This window comes from Arachis hypogaea, chromosome 14, assembly GCF_003086295.3.
Source record: "Arachis hypogaea cultivar Tifrunner chromosome 14, arahy.Tifrunner.gnm2.J5K5, whole genome shotgun sequence".
Taxonomy (NCBI): domain Eukaryota; kingdom Viridiplantae; phylum Streptophyta; class Magnoliopsida; order Fabales; family Fabaceae; genus Arachis; species Arachis hypogaea.
Genome location: NC_092049.1, coordinates 20,100,230 through 20,115,805, shown reverse-complemented (window position 1 = coordinate 20,115,805; position 15,576 = coordinate 20,100,230). Strand labels below are relative to the sequence as shown.

Here is a 15,576-nt window from a genome sequence, read left to right as displayed (position 1 = left end):
CAATCCTATACACCATTCCCTCACTACATACAAAACCAAAATCCTTACCCTCATGAGTTTGATTGCCAACCTTCATCACCTCAATCTTCATCTTTATATATGGGTCAAGCCACACAAGAAGTACTTTTTGTGCTCATTCAAGAACAACAAGAGTTCCGGAAGAAGCAAGAACAAGTTATGTCTGCCTTAGCAAAAGCTTTGGATCATTTAGCTTCATTGCATTTATGCCACAAGCAAGAAATTCTAGTGGATGAATGTATGGAACCAAGTGACAAGTGTGGAGTGAGCGAAGAATTGCAAAATCAAGTAGAAGATGTCAAGTCACAACATGAAGCACAAGAGGAGATAAATGAAAAGTTGGTAGGAATTGATCAAGAGGATTCTATCATTCAAGATTTTTTGTCCAACTTGGGTAATTCCTTCTATGACCTTCATGAACCTCCATTATTAGAATTGGAAGGAGATGTTGATGTGGACTTCACACAACCTCCAATTTTTTACTTGAGTGATGATGAAGAAGATTCAAAAGAGGTTGAGGAAGATTGTAGTTGCCAAGAAGTGAAAGCATTTATGAAAGAGCAAATTGAGTGGGTGAAGACATCTCCAACAAGCTTTCTAGGCCCACATCGATATGCCGTTTTAGAAACGGATGGTCAACTTCGAACCTTTCTTGGAGTAGTGGATGGTGAAGAGAAGAATGTTAATTGGCAAGAAAACGGAATGTTCATCAAAGGAGCCAACTCAACATTTGGAGCTCAATTATGGTGCAAGAGTCAATGTAGTGGATTCCGGAGAATGCACAAGCATGTCAATGGTGATAGAGGAACTCGAATATGGGATCCGGGTATATATTTCAAGAGTCAACAAGGTTGGATCCTAAATGCTAGCTTGAAGTCTCTTAAGAGTTTGATGAAATCTAATTGGGACCCCGGAAGTCGAATCAATAGCAAACTTGGTTGGAGATTCAAGGAGGAGTGGAAGCATAATCCGCCCTAACAAGGATCTCCTCACCAAGTCCAACTTAGGACTATAAACCAAAGTGCTAGGTGGGAGACACCCCACCATGGTAATATCGTTCTAACTTTCTCTTTTTTTTAGCTTTTATTTCATGAATAAATTGGTTATTTTGCTTGGTTGGTTGGATTCATTTTGATGTCTATTAAGTAATTTTGGTGAAATAATGTATTTTTGGGAGTTTTATGATGATTTGGGACTCGAAAACCTATTTTGGTTGTCAAGATTGACGCCTTAGAGGTGAAATTTTTGTTGCAGGAACAGAGACCTGTGCGTCCACACAGCCTTGTGCGTGCGCACAGATCCCCTGTTTTCCCGACCTCGTGCGTCCGCACAACATCGTGCGCACGCACAACTCCCAACACCCCTCTGTTTGCAGCACGCGCACGGCTTGTGCGTGTGCACACCACCTTCTTTTTCCCTTCTGTGCGACCGCACACGGGTGTGCGGCCGCACACGCCCCTCTTCTTCTTCTTCAAAAAAAAGAGAGCCACACGTGCGAGCGCACACCCCTTGTGCGCCCGCACAACCTGAACAAACCTCCCTAGCCACAGCGCACGCACAGGTTGTGCGTGTGCACACACCCTTCCTTTCTTCTTATGTGCGAGCGCACACCCCCTTGTGCGCCCGCACAGGTTGCATTACACCTTCTGTCCGCAGCATTCGCACGACCCCGTGCGTGCGCATAACCCTTTCTTTTTCCCTGTGTGCGTCCGCACATGACCTCGTGCATCCGCACAGGTCCCTTTTCGAACGTTAATTCGAAAGGGGGGGACACTCGCGCTTCAGTTACCAAAATCCCCCCTAAACCTTTCTTCTTCTTCTCTATCCAACCCCTCCTAACACCCACTCCGCTCACTCTCAGCCCAACCTCCTCCGCGACCAACCACCGCCGGCGACCACCATCTCGCCGTCGCCCCTCTCTCTTTCTTCCTCTTCCTTTCTTCTCTCTCTTCTACATTTCTTTCTCTCTCTTCTCTGTCTCTGCCACCGCGCCAGAACCCTAGGCCGCGCACCTTTAGTCTGGCAACCAGCTACCAGCGGCGGCGAGCTTCTGTGCCGCTGTGACCACACCCCTCCTCCGTCCATCTCTTCTACTTCTTTTCCCTTCTGCATTACAGGTTCAAGCCCTGTTCCCCTGCCCTCTTTCATTTCTTTTCTGCTTCTTTTTAATTCTGCTTTTTAATCCTGTTCTAGTCACTAGATGGTTTTAGGTTAGATGACCTGTGTTTCTGGATTGAATCTGTGATGTTGGCTGATATTGTTGGATGTTGCTGAGATTAAATGCGGTTACTATGTCTGAACTGTGATGTCACTGAACTGTGACTACTGTCATTGTTGAACTGTGATGAATGCTTGTAACTTATGCACATAACATGCTTGATATAATGCCTCATTGGAATTTTTGATTCAATCTCTGTGTCTGATCAACATAAATTTTGAATTTTTTCCCATTTTTGCATTGTTATTTCTAATTGTGCAATTTTCTGTTTATTCGAAATACTGCCTGAGATGGAATTGTGTATGCACTCTGCCTTATACATACTTCAACAGCATTTTGAACCTGAAATTTACAACTTTGTTTCTTCTGTTGGTGTTCAATGTTTCTATGCATATTAGATTCCATTTGATGCATTACTAGCTTAGCACTTAGTTGTTAATTTTTACTGACACCTTCGTAAGTGCATAGCATGCTGATTTACTGCATTATGTGCTGTCTGCCCATTCCTTTTTGCTTACACACCAAACTAGCATTAAACTTCCAATTGTGAAATCTGTTGGTGTCATTGGCAGCAGTACATACATTGCTTTCTCTGTGAATTGATCAAATGCTTATTCATGTGCTTTTAACCTCAAATCCATATACATAGCCACTTGTTCCTTTATGTTTTTGAGCAATGCAATCTGTTTCTCAATGGAGTATTGCTTTGGATGAGAAGTTATGTATATGTGCTTATTTGTTATCTTTTCAACATGAATAGGTACATGCTTTCATTGCGACCTTGATTATTGCTCTTTATGCCAAGTTTTGCAAACCTTCCAATTTCTAATGCAAAAGTGCGATAATCAATGTCTCTCAATTCAATTCACTTGCATTAATACACCTAAGTCCTATGTATGCTTTAATTGTTGTTCACTCATTGATTTGTCACTTAGGTTGCTTGATTTTGGAGAAACACATTTTCTTTTGAGCATTCAACTATTTTATACATGTTTTTCCCTGATTGAGTGTTTGTTTATCTGACTGGCTTCTAATTGAATTTTTTGACTGTTTCCTTCTTCCTTCTGTGATTTTATCTGTTCTCCTGAATTGTATTCTGTTTTTTGTCTTTTTCAGGATGGCCCGCAAGGGAAAGGAGAAAGCCAATCTTTTGGCTCGTCCTCTTTCGGTGCCACCAAGCAACCAACGGGACACATTCATAAATGCTGAAGCCCAGGAACAATACAAGAAGCTAAAAAAGTGCGCCTTTCATTATGAGAGGAAGCTAAACCTGCCTGAGAAATATGCGGATCAGATCCTTAACAGACTAAATTTTTATCATTGGAAGTTCATAAAATCTGATCCGGTGGAAGTAAATGAACACCAGGTCAAGGAATTTTTCACAAATCTCCTAAAGAGGGATGCCCAAACTATTTTTCTAAGAGGTGTCACCTTGGACACCTCTGATACTGCTTTAGAGGCCCTCTTAGATATTCCGCATATTCCTTCGGCTCGCGACGCTTACACTCAAATAATGAAGGACGTGTCATTGGGAAAAATTTCTTTGGATGTGGTCTTGGAGAAGATTGGCCAGCCTGAGGCTAGATGGGAGTACAGCAAGGGAGAGTAGGCAGTCCCGTTGAGTATTGCGTGTACTGATCTCAATCCAGAGGCAAGGATCTGGCAGCAGATCATTGCCAGCTACATTCTTTTGAGCACGCGTAACATGCATATCAGAGTTCATGTGGCAGTTTTGTTGTGGGCTATTCTGAAGGAGAAAAGGATCTCTGTTCTTCCCCTTATCAGAGAATCGATGATGAAGGTGAACCAACAGCTGAAATTCAATGTTCCCTTCCCATCATTGATCACCAGATTAGTAGCTCTATCTGGTGTAGAGAGACGCCCGACAGACCGAACGTCTGTCTACATCAGTAAGCAGCCATTTCTGCCATACGGCGATTATGACGGGCCGCCTCCGAAGAAGAGGAAGACCTCTGAGCCTACATCAGTAGCAGCAGAGCCTTTAGCACCTCCTACAGCTCCCGCACCCACACTCCGACCTTAGACACCATATGAGTTGTGTCGAAAGATCCTTCAGGCCGTCCACCGCTATGAGCGCCGCAACGCTCGCCACTTCTAGTGGATAGTGGCGAAGTTTGAGGGTAGAGACCCTGGACCACCTTCTCCAGATACGCCAGAGCCTGAGGCCAAGGAGCCTGCATCGGAGGAGCCAGTAGCTGAAGATGGCCAGGCAGTCTGGACACCTGAGCAGATACCTAAGGAGCATAGAGCTGAGGAGCCTAGAGTTGAGGAGCCGGCAGCTAGAGCTGAGTTGCCAGTTGACATGGCAGTCGAGACAGCTGACCAGGCAGTTGACCAGCCAGCAGCACAGACCACCCCAGCAATATCCAGCGCTATCATTGTTTACCAGCGTCACCACCACCACCCACCACTATCCGATGGTGGAGCTCCTCATGGATGATTCCCCCCGACTGATTATTTTGAGAACTGAGGACAGTGCAGGACTTAAGTGTGGGGGAGGATCTACTATTTTTGGGTGTAAATATTCTCTTTCGAACACTTGTTATTTAGTTTATTTTGAGTTTTATTATGCTTTCTGTGGATATTTATAGTACTTTGACTTATGCACTGCTGTTTAGTACTTTTGGTATATATATTAGTTGTTTCTAGTTATCTTTAGTATTGCACTTTCATTTTGGTATATATAAACATATTGCATCTTTACATTACTTGTTATATAGGATAGATATGGACTATGATTGGATGATGTGAATAGCTTATGCCTAGTTTATCTTGATCCTAATTGTTCATGTTACTTTTTACTTGTTGAAAATTAGGAGAGGAACTAGGAAATTTTGAAAATTTTCTGCATCCGTCACATCATACATACATATAGGAAATAAATTCTGGTGAAAAACAACAGAAATTTCCAAGAGTTTTGTTTCAAGGGCATTCTATTGAATTGATTAAGAAAACTGTTTTCAAACTTGCTTGAATGATTTTCTTATGGAACATAGAAGAGTAAAGAACAAATACCTTGTGAGTTTTTTGAGCTTTAATGAGTGGTTACACATTCTAACCACTAATTTTGTTCATAGTGTGATTTTTCTCCTTCTATGACTGTGATCTTGGTTTTGCTTGATTCTTTATTTTCGATGATTGATGTTTTGAATTGCATTGAGCATGATTGAGGCCATCTTTGTTTAAAAGCTCACTTTTTCCATATAGCCTACCCTTTGCATTTACCATTGTTAAACCCTTTTGAGCCTTAATTGACCCCATTGTTTGTAATATCACCATATCACAACCCTAAGTAGAAAATCATGAATTATCTTGGATTGTATCCTTGATTAGCTTAGGTTAGAGAAGTGTGTTGTATTTAAGTATGGGGGAATCTTTTGGGAAACATTGGTAGTAAGTGAAAATGTTCAATTTAGGTATTCATTGAAAATTGCGGGAAAATGGGAACATTCATGTATGAACTACTTAATCATATGGTTCAAAAAAAAACTAAAAACTCTTCATCATAAAAAGGGCGCAAAGTCACCCTAAAGGGTAAACAAATGAATAAAGGAATTGCATATGTGAGAAAGAGCATACATGAATGTGTGTGAAAAGGGTGATGGAAGGTTAGGATTGCATTTTATTTTGACTTGATTGATATAGGTTGAGGTGGATGACTTAAACTAATCAAGGATTCAAACATTTTAGCCCACTTGGCCATATCTATCTCACCTTTACCCTAACCCCATCACAATCATATGAAGTCCTCATGATAATTGCACTCATGCATCACTACCTGTTGATTGTTAGATGAAAAGCAAATCTTTGAAAGCATGATTGGGAAGAGATTTGAGTGAATTGACCCTAGACACCGAATGATTAGAGTGTATACACACCTAGTGAGGGTTCAATTACTCAACTCTATGTTTCCATGCTTCTTATCATGCATTTATGCAAGTTGCTTCGCTTTGATGAGTTGAATCAATTCCTTAGATTTTGGTTGCAATGGATTATTTTCGTGCTTTGCCCAAATTGTCTATACTTGCTTGGAAATTTGATTGTTTGTTTTCACCAACTTCATATAGATACTATAGATAGATATATAGGTATAGATAGTGTTTACATACTTGCATGCATATAGATAGTTGCATTCAATAAGTTGATTACCCCTTTGATCATTCTCCTTGTTAGTTTAGCATGAGGACATGCTATTGTTTAAGTGTGGGAGAATTGATGAGTCCATATTTGATGGTATATTTTGGCTTGATTCGAATGGATTCTATCATATAAACTCACACTTAAAAGCACCAAAATAGCACACTTTTGTGTTTGATCCCTAATTTGATCATAAATGTGAAAACATGCATTTTTAATGCTTAGATTAGTGATTTCTAATTCTACTTTTATGTCATTCGATGCCGTGATATGGTTTGTGAGTGATTTCAGGCCTTGAAGGCAAGAATGGATGGGTAAAAGTGGAAGGAAGCATGTAAAAGGGAGAAAACATGAAAACAAGGAAAAGCACACACAGCGAAGTGTGTGTGCGCACAGCCCTGCGTGCGCGCGCACAAGCAAGAATTTCCAAGTGTGCGTACGCACATGTCAATTTTCAGCCGCGTGTGCGGACGCACACGTCTGTGCGTCCGCACGGGTCCCTGCACGTGATTTCATTAATGAGACATGTGCTGCGCGAATTTGGAGGCCTCTTGGCCCATTTTGGAAGGCTGGAATGCTGTTTTGGAGTGCTATATGAAGGAGAATTCATCACTTATGAAAGGGGGCTCACTTAGAGAATTTTAGAGAGTAATTATGAGTAGGAGTAGGAGTAGTGTAGCATTTCTCTCTTAGGGTTTATGCAATTTTCAGTGTAGCATTTTATAGCAAGCTTTGATCTTTCATTTTGTCTCCTTAATTGTAAGTACTCTCAATTTTCTTTCAATTAAAGAACTTTCATTTCCTTTGGTTCAAGCACTTTGTTTATAATTGCAATTTTGAGTTCTTGGAGTTTTTATTGATAAATTTAATGTTTCTTGTTTTCTTTATGTTTGATTGCTTGTTTATGATTGGTTTTGTTGATAGTTGGTTATAGTTTGTCATTTTACCTTGTAATTTTCCATGCTTTACTTTTATGTACACAAAGTGTTTGTGAAAATTCCAACTCTAGATTTTGAGTAGATTTTCCCACCTTGACTTGTGATTTGAGTTCCTATGATACTAGAGTCATAATGTCTGACATTTAGTGGCAATTCTTGGATAGTTAGTTGACTCTTGTTTTCATTGACGCTAGCCTTTTACCAACTAGTTTGGTAAGTTAGCTAGGACTTATGGATTAAGGTCAATTATGCTTGCTTGACTTACTCCTCGATGGTTGGGGTTGACTAGGCGAGATTGACTCATCATAATTACCATAGTTGTGGTTATGGCGATGATAGGATTCCTTGGATCCTCATTCCCAAGTCAAGGCTCTTTATTGCATTTCTAGCATTTTCACTAGTTTTGATCTTATTTACCCTTGCTTGCATTAATTACAATTTTGCCCATCTCTCAGTTCTTTTATTGCTCAAGTTCTTTTAATCTTTTGTTCTTTGATTACAAAACCCCTTTTGTTCTCTTCACAACCGAAAGAAGTAACATTTCATTTGCATTCCTAGGGAGAACGACCCGAGGTTTTATTACTCTTGGTTTAAATTAGAAATTGTAAACTTTGATCGAGCATTACTTGTTGGTTGAGAACTATACTTGCAACGAGGTTATTTCCCCTTTACCGAGAAGGAATTCTTAACCGATGAATTTGCTCGCGTCACTTACTTCATGTATCACTAGTATTTCAACATGAATAGAGGATGTTGCTGCTATTGTCTATTTCGTGGACCTCCATGATATAACTGTATCACCATATGTGAATAGGTATCTTGTTTAAGATCTTCCTTTGTGTGACTTGGATTCATATGGATAAAACAAACCCATAACAATTGTTCCATGAAGATATAAAAAAATTTTTTTGATTCCATTCAAATGTCTTCTGGTTGGAGAGGAACTATACCTTGCTAGTAAATTCACCGCAAATGATATGTCAGGTCGTGTATTATTAGCAAGATACATCACTGCTCCAATGGCACTGAAATATGGTACTTGAGGACCAAGGATATCTTCATTTTCTTCTTTAGGACGGAATTAATCATTGGGGTACTTAATGGATGTGACTTATCAATATAAAATCTCTTTAAAATCTTTTCTGTGTATGTTGTTTGATGAATAAAGATCCTATTTTTTGTGTGCTCGATCTGCAAGCCGAGACAAAATTTAGTCTTTCCAAGATCTTTCATCTCAAACTCTTCTTTTAGAGCTTTTATAATCGTTGAAATATTTTTTGGGATTTCAATGATATTTAAATCATCAATGTACACAGCAATTATAATGAATCCAGATGCAGATTTCTTTATGAAAACAAATGGACAAATATCACCATTCTTGAATCCATTTTTGGCAAAATACTCAGTAAGACGATTATACCGCATTCGTCCAGATTGTTTTAAACCATATAAAGATCTTTGAAATTTGAGTGAATATAACCCCTACAAAATTCCATGGGATGGTTTAGATATCTTTAGTCTTTCAGGGACTTTTATATAAATACCACGATCTAATTATCCGTATAAATAGGCTGTTACCACATCCATTAGATACATATGTAGTTTATGGTATACGGATAAATTGGCCAAATAATGTAATGTTATTGAATCTACTACAAGAGAATAAGTTTCTTTATAATCTATACTGGGCCTTTGTTAAAAACTTTGTATCACAAGTCAAGCTTTGTAGCATACAACTTCATTTTTTTCATGTTGTTTTTTCACAAATACCCATCTGTATTCAACATGTTTTACATCTTCTGGTATACGAACTACAGGTCCAAAGACTTCACGTTTTACAAGTGAGTCTAACTTAGACTTCAAAACTTCTTTCCATTTTGGCCAATCATTCCTTTATCGACATTCTTAAATTGTTCTTGACTCAAGATCCTTACTTTCACGCATGATGTGTAATGCCACATTATATGCAAATATTTCATTGACAATTATTTTATTTCACTTTTATTTTTCTCTTGTAAAGACATAATTTATTGAGATCTCATCATTTTCATAATTTTTACTATTTTCAAATACTTGAACGTCTTCTGGCATCAAAATTATATCAAAATTTTGGACAACTGTAGGCCTTTTCAACAGAAATAGTATTTACCTCTTTTATTTTTCGAGAATTTTTGTCTTTGGAACCGACAGGTTTACCACGCTTCTGACGTGAATTTGTTTCGGTGGCCATTTGTCTGACTAGAACATCAATTCGAATTGGAGCATTTTCAGCTATTATCTAGGATTTAGTAATCATTTTTGTATCAGAAAATGCATCAGACAATTCATTTGCTATTCTTTACAAATGTATAATCTTTTGAACTTCTAGTTCACATTGCCCTGATCGAGGATCTAAATGCATCAACGATGATACATTCCAATTAAGTTCCTTTTCAAGAAGTTTATTCTTTTCCCTAATGTTGAAAATTTTGATTCATCAAAATGACAATCTGCAAATTGAGCTTTAAACACATCTCCTGTTTGTATCTCAAGATACCTCACTATATAGGGAGAATCATATCCCACATAAATTTCCAATTTTTTGGGTCTCATTTTGGTGCGAAAAGGTGGGGACAATTAGAACATATATCACACACCTAAATATCCTTAAATAGAAAATATTTGGCTGCTGGCCAAAAGCCAATTGTAGAGGAGAGAATTGATGGTAAATTATTGGCCTTAAATAAATAAGTGCTCCAGCATGAAAAATTGCATACCCCAAACAGAGATTAAGAGATTTGTTCTTATAAGTTAGGGTCTGGCAATTAATTGGAGGCGTTTAATAAGTAATTCTTTTAGCCTATTTTGTGTGTGAACATGAGTTACTGGATGTTCAACGCTTATTCCGTTAGCCATACAATAAGCATCAAAGGCTTGGGAAGTGAATTCACCAGCATTATCAAGACAAATTGCTTTGATTGGATTTTTTGAAAACTGTTCTTTTAATCGAATAATTTGAGCAAGTAATCTCGCAAACGCCAAGTTGTGAGAAAACAATAAATACACATGTGATCATCTCGAGGATATGTCTATTAGGACCATAAAATATCTAAAAGGTTCACATGGTGGATGAATAGGTCCACATATATCGCCTTGAATCCTTTCAAGAAATTCAGAAAACTCAAATCCAATCTTTACTGGTGATGACCTTAAAATTAGTTTTTTTCGAGAATATGCAGCACAATAAAATTCACTAGATTTAAGAATCTTCTGCTTCTTTAGTGAATGTCCATGGGAGTTTTCAATAATTCTCTACATCATTATTATTTTAGGATGCCCCCAATCAATCATACGAAATTATGAATTCATTTGGGCTGGTAAACTTTTGGTTTACAATGGCATGTGATTCAATTATACTAATTTTAGTATAATATAACCCAGATGAAAGTGAATGTATCTTTTCTAATATAACCTTTTTATTTGAATCATGAGTTGTGATACATAAGTACTCATAATTTTTCTCATTCATTGTTTTAATATGATATCCATTTCGGCGAATATCTTAAAACTTAACAAGTTTCTTAGAGACTTAGTAGACAAAATGTATTATTTATTATAAATTTTTTTCCTTTGGAAAATAAAATTATAGCACTTCTAGAGCCTTCTATCACATTATCTGAGGCATTAATAGTATTTACACATTATTCTTTTGGTACAAGATGAGTAAAATATATATTGCTTTTGAGAATGGTGTGCGAGCGTGCACTATCTGCAAGACGAACATCTTCCACTACAAAAAAAAGGGGTTAAAACGGCGGTTATTTTGGGGAATTACGGCGGTTAGAACCGCCATTATGACCAAAACTGGCGCCTCCAAGAAACGCCATTATTCTGGGCGCCATTCTGGTTATTACGGCGGTTTTTAGAAAACCGCCATAATAACCTGTGGATAATATGGCTTTTTTTTAGGGTTAAAATGGCGGTTTGTAACCGCCACTATTTTCGCATAAAATGGCGGTTTTTGAGTTGTTTAAAATGGCGGCTATAACCGCCATTTTTACCAGGATGTTGTGGCATCATTTCTGTTTAAAATGGCGGTTTCTAACCGGCATTTTTACCATTATAACCACCATTTTTACAAAGTTATAATGGCATCTTTTGTGTTTAAAATGGCAGTTTCTAACCGCCGTTTTTACTAAAATATAATAGCATCATTTTCGTTTAAAATGGCAGTTTTTAACCGCCGTTTTTACCAACGTATAATGGCATCGTTTTCATTTAAAATGGGGGTTTCTATCCGCCGTTTGTACCTAATTATGATGACAATTTTATGCTTTTTAAAATAAGATTGAAGCCACCAATTTAAAGTGATATTTTTGAAATTTACTTAAAAATCTCGTAATAACCAAAAGGCATAGCTATAAATCAAATATCATAAGACGATTTTTAATTCATACATGATCCAAGACATAATTGAAATGTTATATTTCAAAAACAAAGTATCAAAGTAGTTGTATATATGCAAATTAATTTTTTTTCTTAGAACTCCAATGAGATTGAAGCTTCCCGTGAGCCATTTGCCAGCAGGAACAGGGCTGAGCACCACCTTTTGATTCATACTGACTCAGGTTTCTGATTGCATTTTCAAATGCCTTTGTGTTTAATGTTTTTCCATCACCAACTCTTCATACTGACTCAGGTTTCTGATTGCATTTTCAAATGCCTTTGTGTTTAATGTTTTTCCATCACCAACTCTTCATACTGACTCAGGTTTCTGATTGCATTTTCAAATGCCTTTGTGTTTGATGTTTTTCCATCACCAACTCCTCCATAATCAGCCAATGATGCACTGTGTGCTCTGCAGTTTACAAATGAATTGCTTCTAGAACCACTCTTTGATCTTCTGCTCTCACCTTTCTTTAAATTCAGCAACACAATCACCACAATCAAACCACAAATTAGTCTCATACCCTGCAAAATCAAACATGTAATAAAATAATAAAATATACAAATAAAAATATATAGTAAAGTTTAATAAAAAAATTGCATAAAAAGAGGGTCTTATTACTTCTATCCTCATGTTATTATCTTTCAAGAGGAGATTCTTCAAGTACTAAGAGGAAAATAAAAGGCACTCGTATTATATTAAAAAAAATTCACAATAATTATAAAAAAAAGAGAGCAAAGTGGAATAAAGAAGACAAAAGAAAGAGACAGAATGCCTACTAACCTCAACTTAAGGTGACTCTATTAACTTGAAATTGACTTCAAATTGTGTTGCATTTTGGAGGTATTACATCGTTCAGGAGAGCCAGAATGAGCAGTGACACACTCCACAGTCCTAAACCCTCTTCTTCTCTGAGTGAATGATAACAACAGCAGAAATCAGATACAGGATAAGCAATTTCTGCATTTTTCCATTTTATATAACAAATAATGAGGCCTTGGCTTATACGTTAATACCTTTCTCCTTTGAATATTCAAATCTTTGTGTTGAACTTTTTGACACGATTGATTTTTGAGTTTCACTAAAAAAAACCTCATTAGATGAAATATCAATAATCATTCCTCTCTTTTTTTTTACATAACAGGCAAGACTAAGCAGTTAAGTCTGTTAAAACTTATGGTAAGTGAAGACTAAACCGATCATCTTATTTGAACTATATAAATTAATTAATTAATTATTTAAGATAGATTGAAAGCTACTACACGATGGATGATCATCTATATCCAATAATAACAACTAATTTAAGGGTTTCAAGAGATGAACATGCATTGCAAGATAAGAAGCAAAGGGTTGAACAAATCATAATGATATATCACGTTTGTAATGTATTTAATTTGACCTTTTGAAAAATTGGAGAAGAAGCTAATTAATTAAGCAGCATATATATATATATATATATGGATGACACGTGATTTTTAAAGCGACACCTTAGCTTAGCTTAGCTTGCTGAGAGTTGAGTCACGTGTCCTGCATATACATATGTTTATATTTTTAATTATAGATAAGAAATTGAAGTTAGATGAAAAGAAATCCACAGCGAAGATAACAGCCAAAGGAAATATTATAACAAGGATTTTCAATAATTTTTTTGTTTTGGGATTAAAGAGAAAATTAGACAGCAGAAGAGGAATGCAAAGGACAACAGATTCCATTTACAAAAATGAGCAATCAGAAGAAAGGATCATCTAAAAAGTAAACAGCAGAGAGCAAAAATCAAAATTAAACAAGTGAACATCAGATCTAGAAAAGCAAGGACCTTTTTTAAGTCTTGCAACTTCTTCAAGGGTTTGTGAATTCACAATGGCAGCCTGCACACAGTACAAAAGCAGTATATTCACAATGTTTATTACACAGTGAATGGAATGGCCCTCCAATGTGGTTGTTGCTAAGATCACTGAACAAGAAACAAAAAGTTTAATTTCTAGTTAAAATAATTACACAAGAAATAGAAAGTATAATTTCTAGTTTAACAATCTCTTAAAATTTTGGTCCCTATTGCAGTTGAAAGGAATGGAAAACGAAGAGAGATTTTGAGGTATGAAAAATAAAATAGTAAATAATAATAAGCATACACAATTTTAGAATCCTAACTCATGAATGCCAGAACAATATAAGCACATTGAGTAATTAACTTAAGCATTCAACAATTGACTTGCAAAGCTAAGTGCTAAAAGCTAAGTGCTGCAACACCACCTCCATCCACATGTTTAACAGCTAAGATCTCATCTCCATTTTTCATCTTGAGCTGGAGTGCATTAACAGTTAAAATAAGATCAGTTAACAACGTAGTATAGCACAGTACTAAACACAAATTTCTTATATTCTTTTACAGCATAATTTAGTGTATTTTTAGAATATGCGTAACTATTTATTTTAATCTGTGAAAGTTATTAAGTCACCACAACAAATAAGAGGTCCTCTTTGTTAATTGTCTCATGAAAAAATATATATATATAATTTATACAGTACATATACATTAGGAGAAATAAAGTTATATAAAGAATCAAATAATTTAACAATGCAAAATGTCTCTATTTTAGAGCCAAACTTGTTTAATTTTCTTTCTATCTAAAATCTCAAAATCAAAGAATACAGATGCAAACAGATTTTCTCACCATGAATATCTATGCCATAAATAATTTTCTCATTATATACAAAAAACAGGAACTCACTTTCTTTCGATCAATTTTATATAAGAAGGAACCATCCTTAACACCATGAGAAAGCTTTGCATTTTACTTGGTTGTTAGACATGACAACCTTCCATAAAACTTATGGTAGGTTTCAAAGTATGGTAAATTAAAAATGCCTCTTCAACATTGTATCCTTCTTTTGCAGAGGTTTCAAAGTATGGTAGGTTCCCTCTAGAAGCACACCATTCCCTAGCTTTCTTCTCAGTCACCTGCAACAAGTTGAATGAGATTTCAACTTCAAAACTATGCATATTAATCTCAAAGGCCCAAACTCTTTTTAATACCTTTCTACTGTTCCCACCATCTACATCAACCTTGTTCCCAAGTAACACAAAGGGAAATGCTTCATGATCATTCAAATCTGCCTGAGGCCAAACACCAGAACATATAAGATATAATCTTCATGTATTGCTCATTTAGAAAGGTGCTAAATAGTACACAGCTGCTGGTGCACGAAATTGTGATCATCAATGGCACCAACAACTTGGTACGCACAATTATAATCTCAACTTTTTATCCCAACTCTGCACAACTAACCAGCAAGTGCACTGGGTCGCCCAAGTAATAAACCTTACGCGAGTAAGGGTCGATCCCACGGAGACTGTCGGCTTGAAGCAAGCTATGGTCATCTTGTAAATCTCAGTCAGGCGGATTTAAATGGTTATGGAGGATTGATAATTAAAAGATAAATAAAACATAAAGTAAAGATAGAGATACTTATGTAATTCATTAGTAGGAATTTCAGATAAGCGTATGAAGATGCTTTGTTCCTTTTGAGCCTCAGTTTTCCTATTGCCTTCTTCCAATCATTCATACTCCTTTCCATGGCAAGCTTTATATTGGGCATCACCGTTGTCAATGGCTACTTCCCGTCCTCTCAGTGAAAATGTTCTACGCACGCTATCACTGCACGGCTAATCATCTGTCGGTTCTCGATCATGTTGGAATAGGATCCATTGATCCTTTTGCGTCTGTCACACGCCCAACACTCGCGAGTTTGAAGCTCGTCATAGTCATCCCTTCCCAGATCCTACTCGGAATACCACAGACAAGGTTTAGACTTTT

The 15,576-nt window shown here is 36.8% G+C and overlaps 1 long non-coding RNA gene across 1 annotated transcript; it reads right to left on the bottom strand.

Annotated features, from left to right (window-relative positions):
- Positions 1-11,741: 11,741 nt before the first annotated feature.
- On the bottom strand, positions 11,742-14,321 carry LOC112741769 (uncharacterized). The gene is made up of 3 exons (XR_003171612.3): positions 12,775-14,321; positions 12,542-12,669; positions 11,742-12,282 (listed from the first exon to the last, which is right to left on the bottom strand). It is a non-coding gene; the product is annotated as an uncharacterized lncRNA (long non-coding RNA).
- Positions 14,322-15,576: the final 1,255 nt, after the last annotated feature.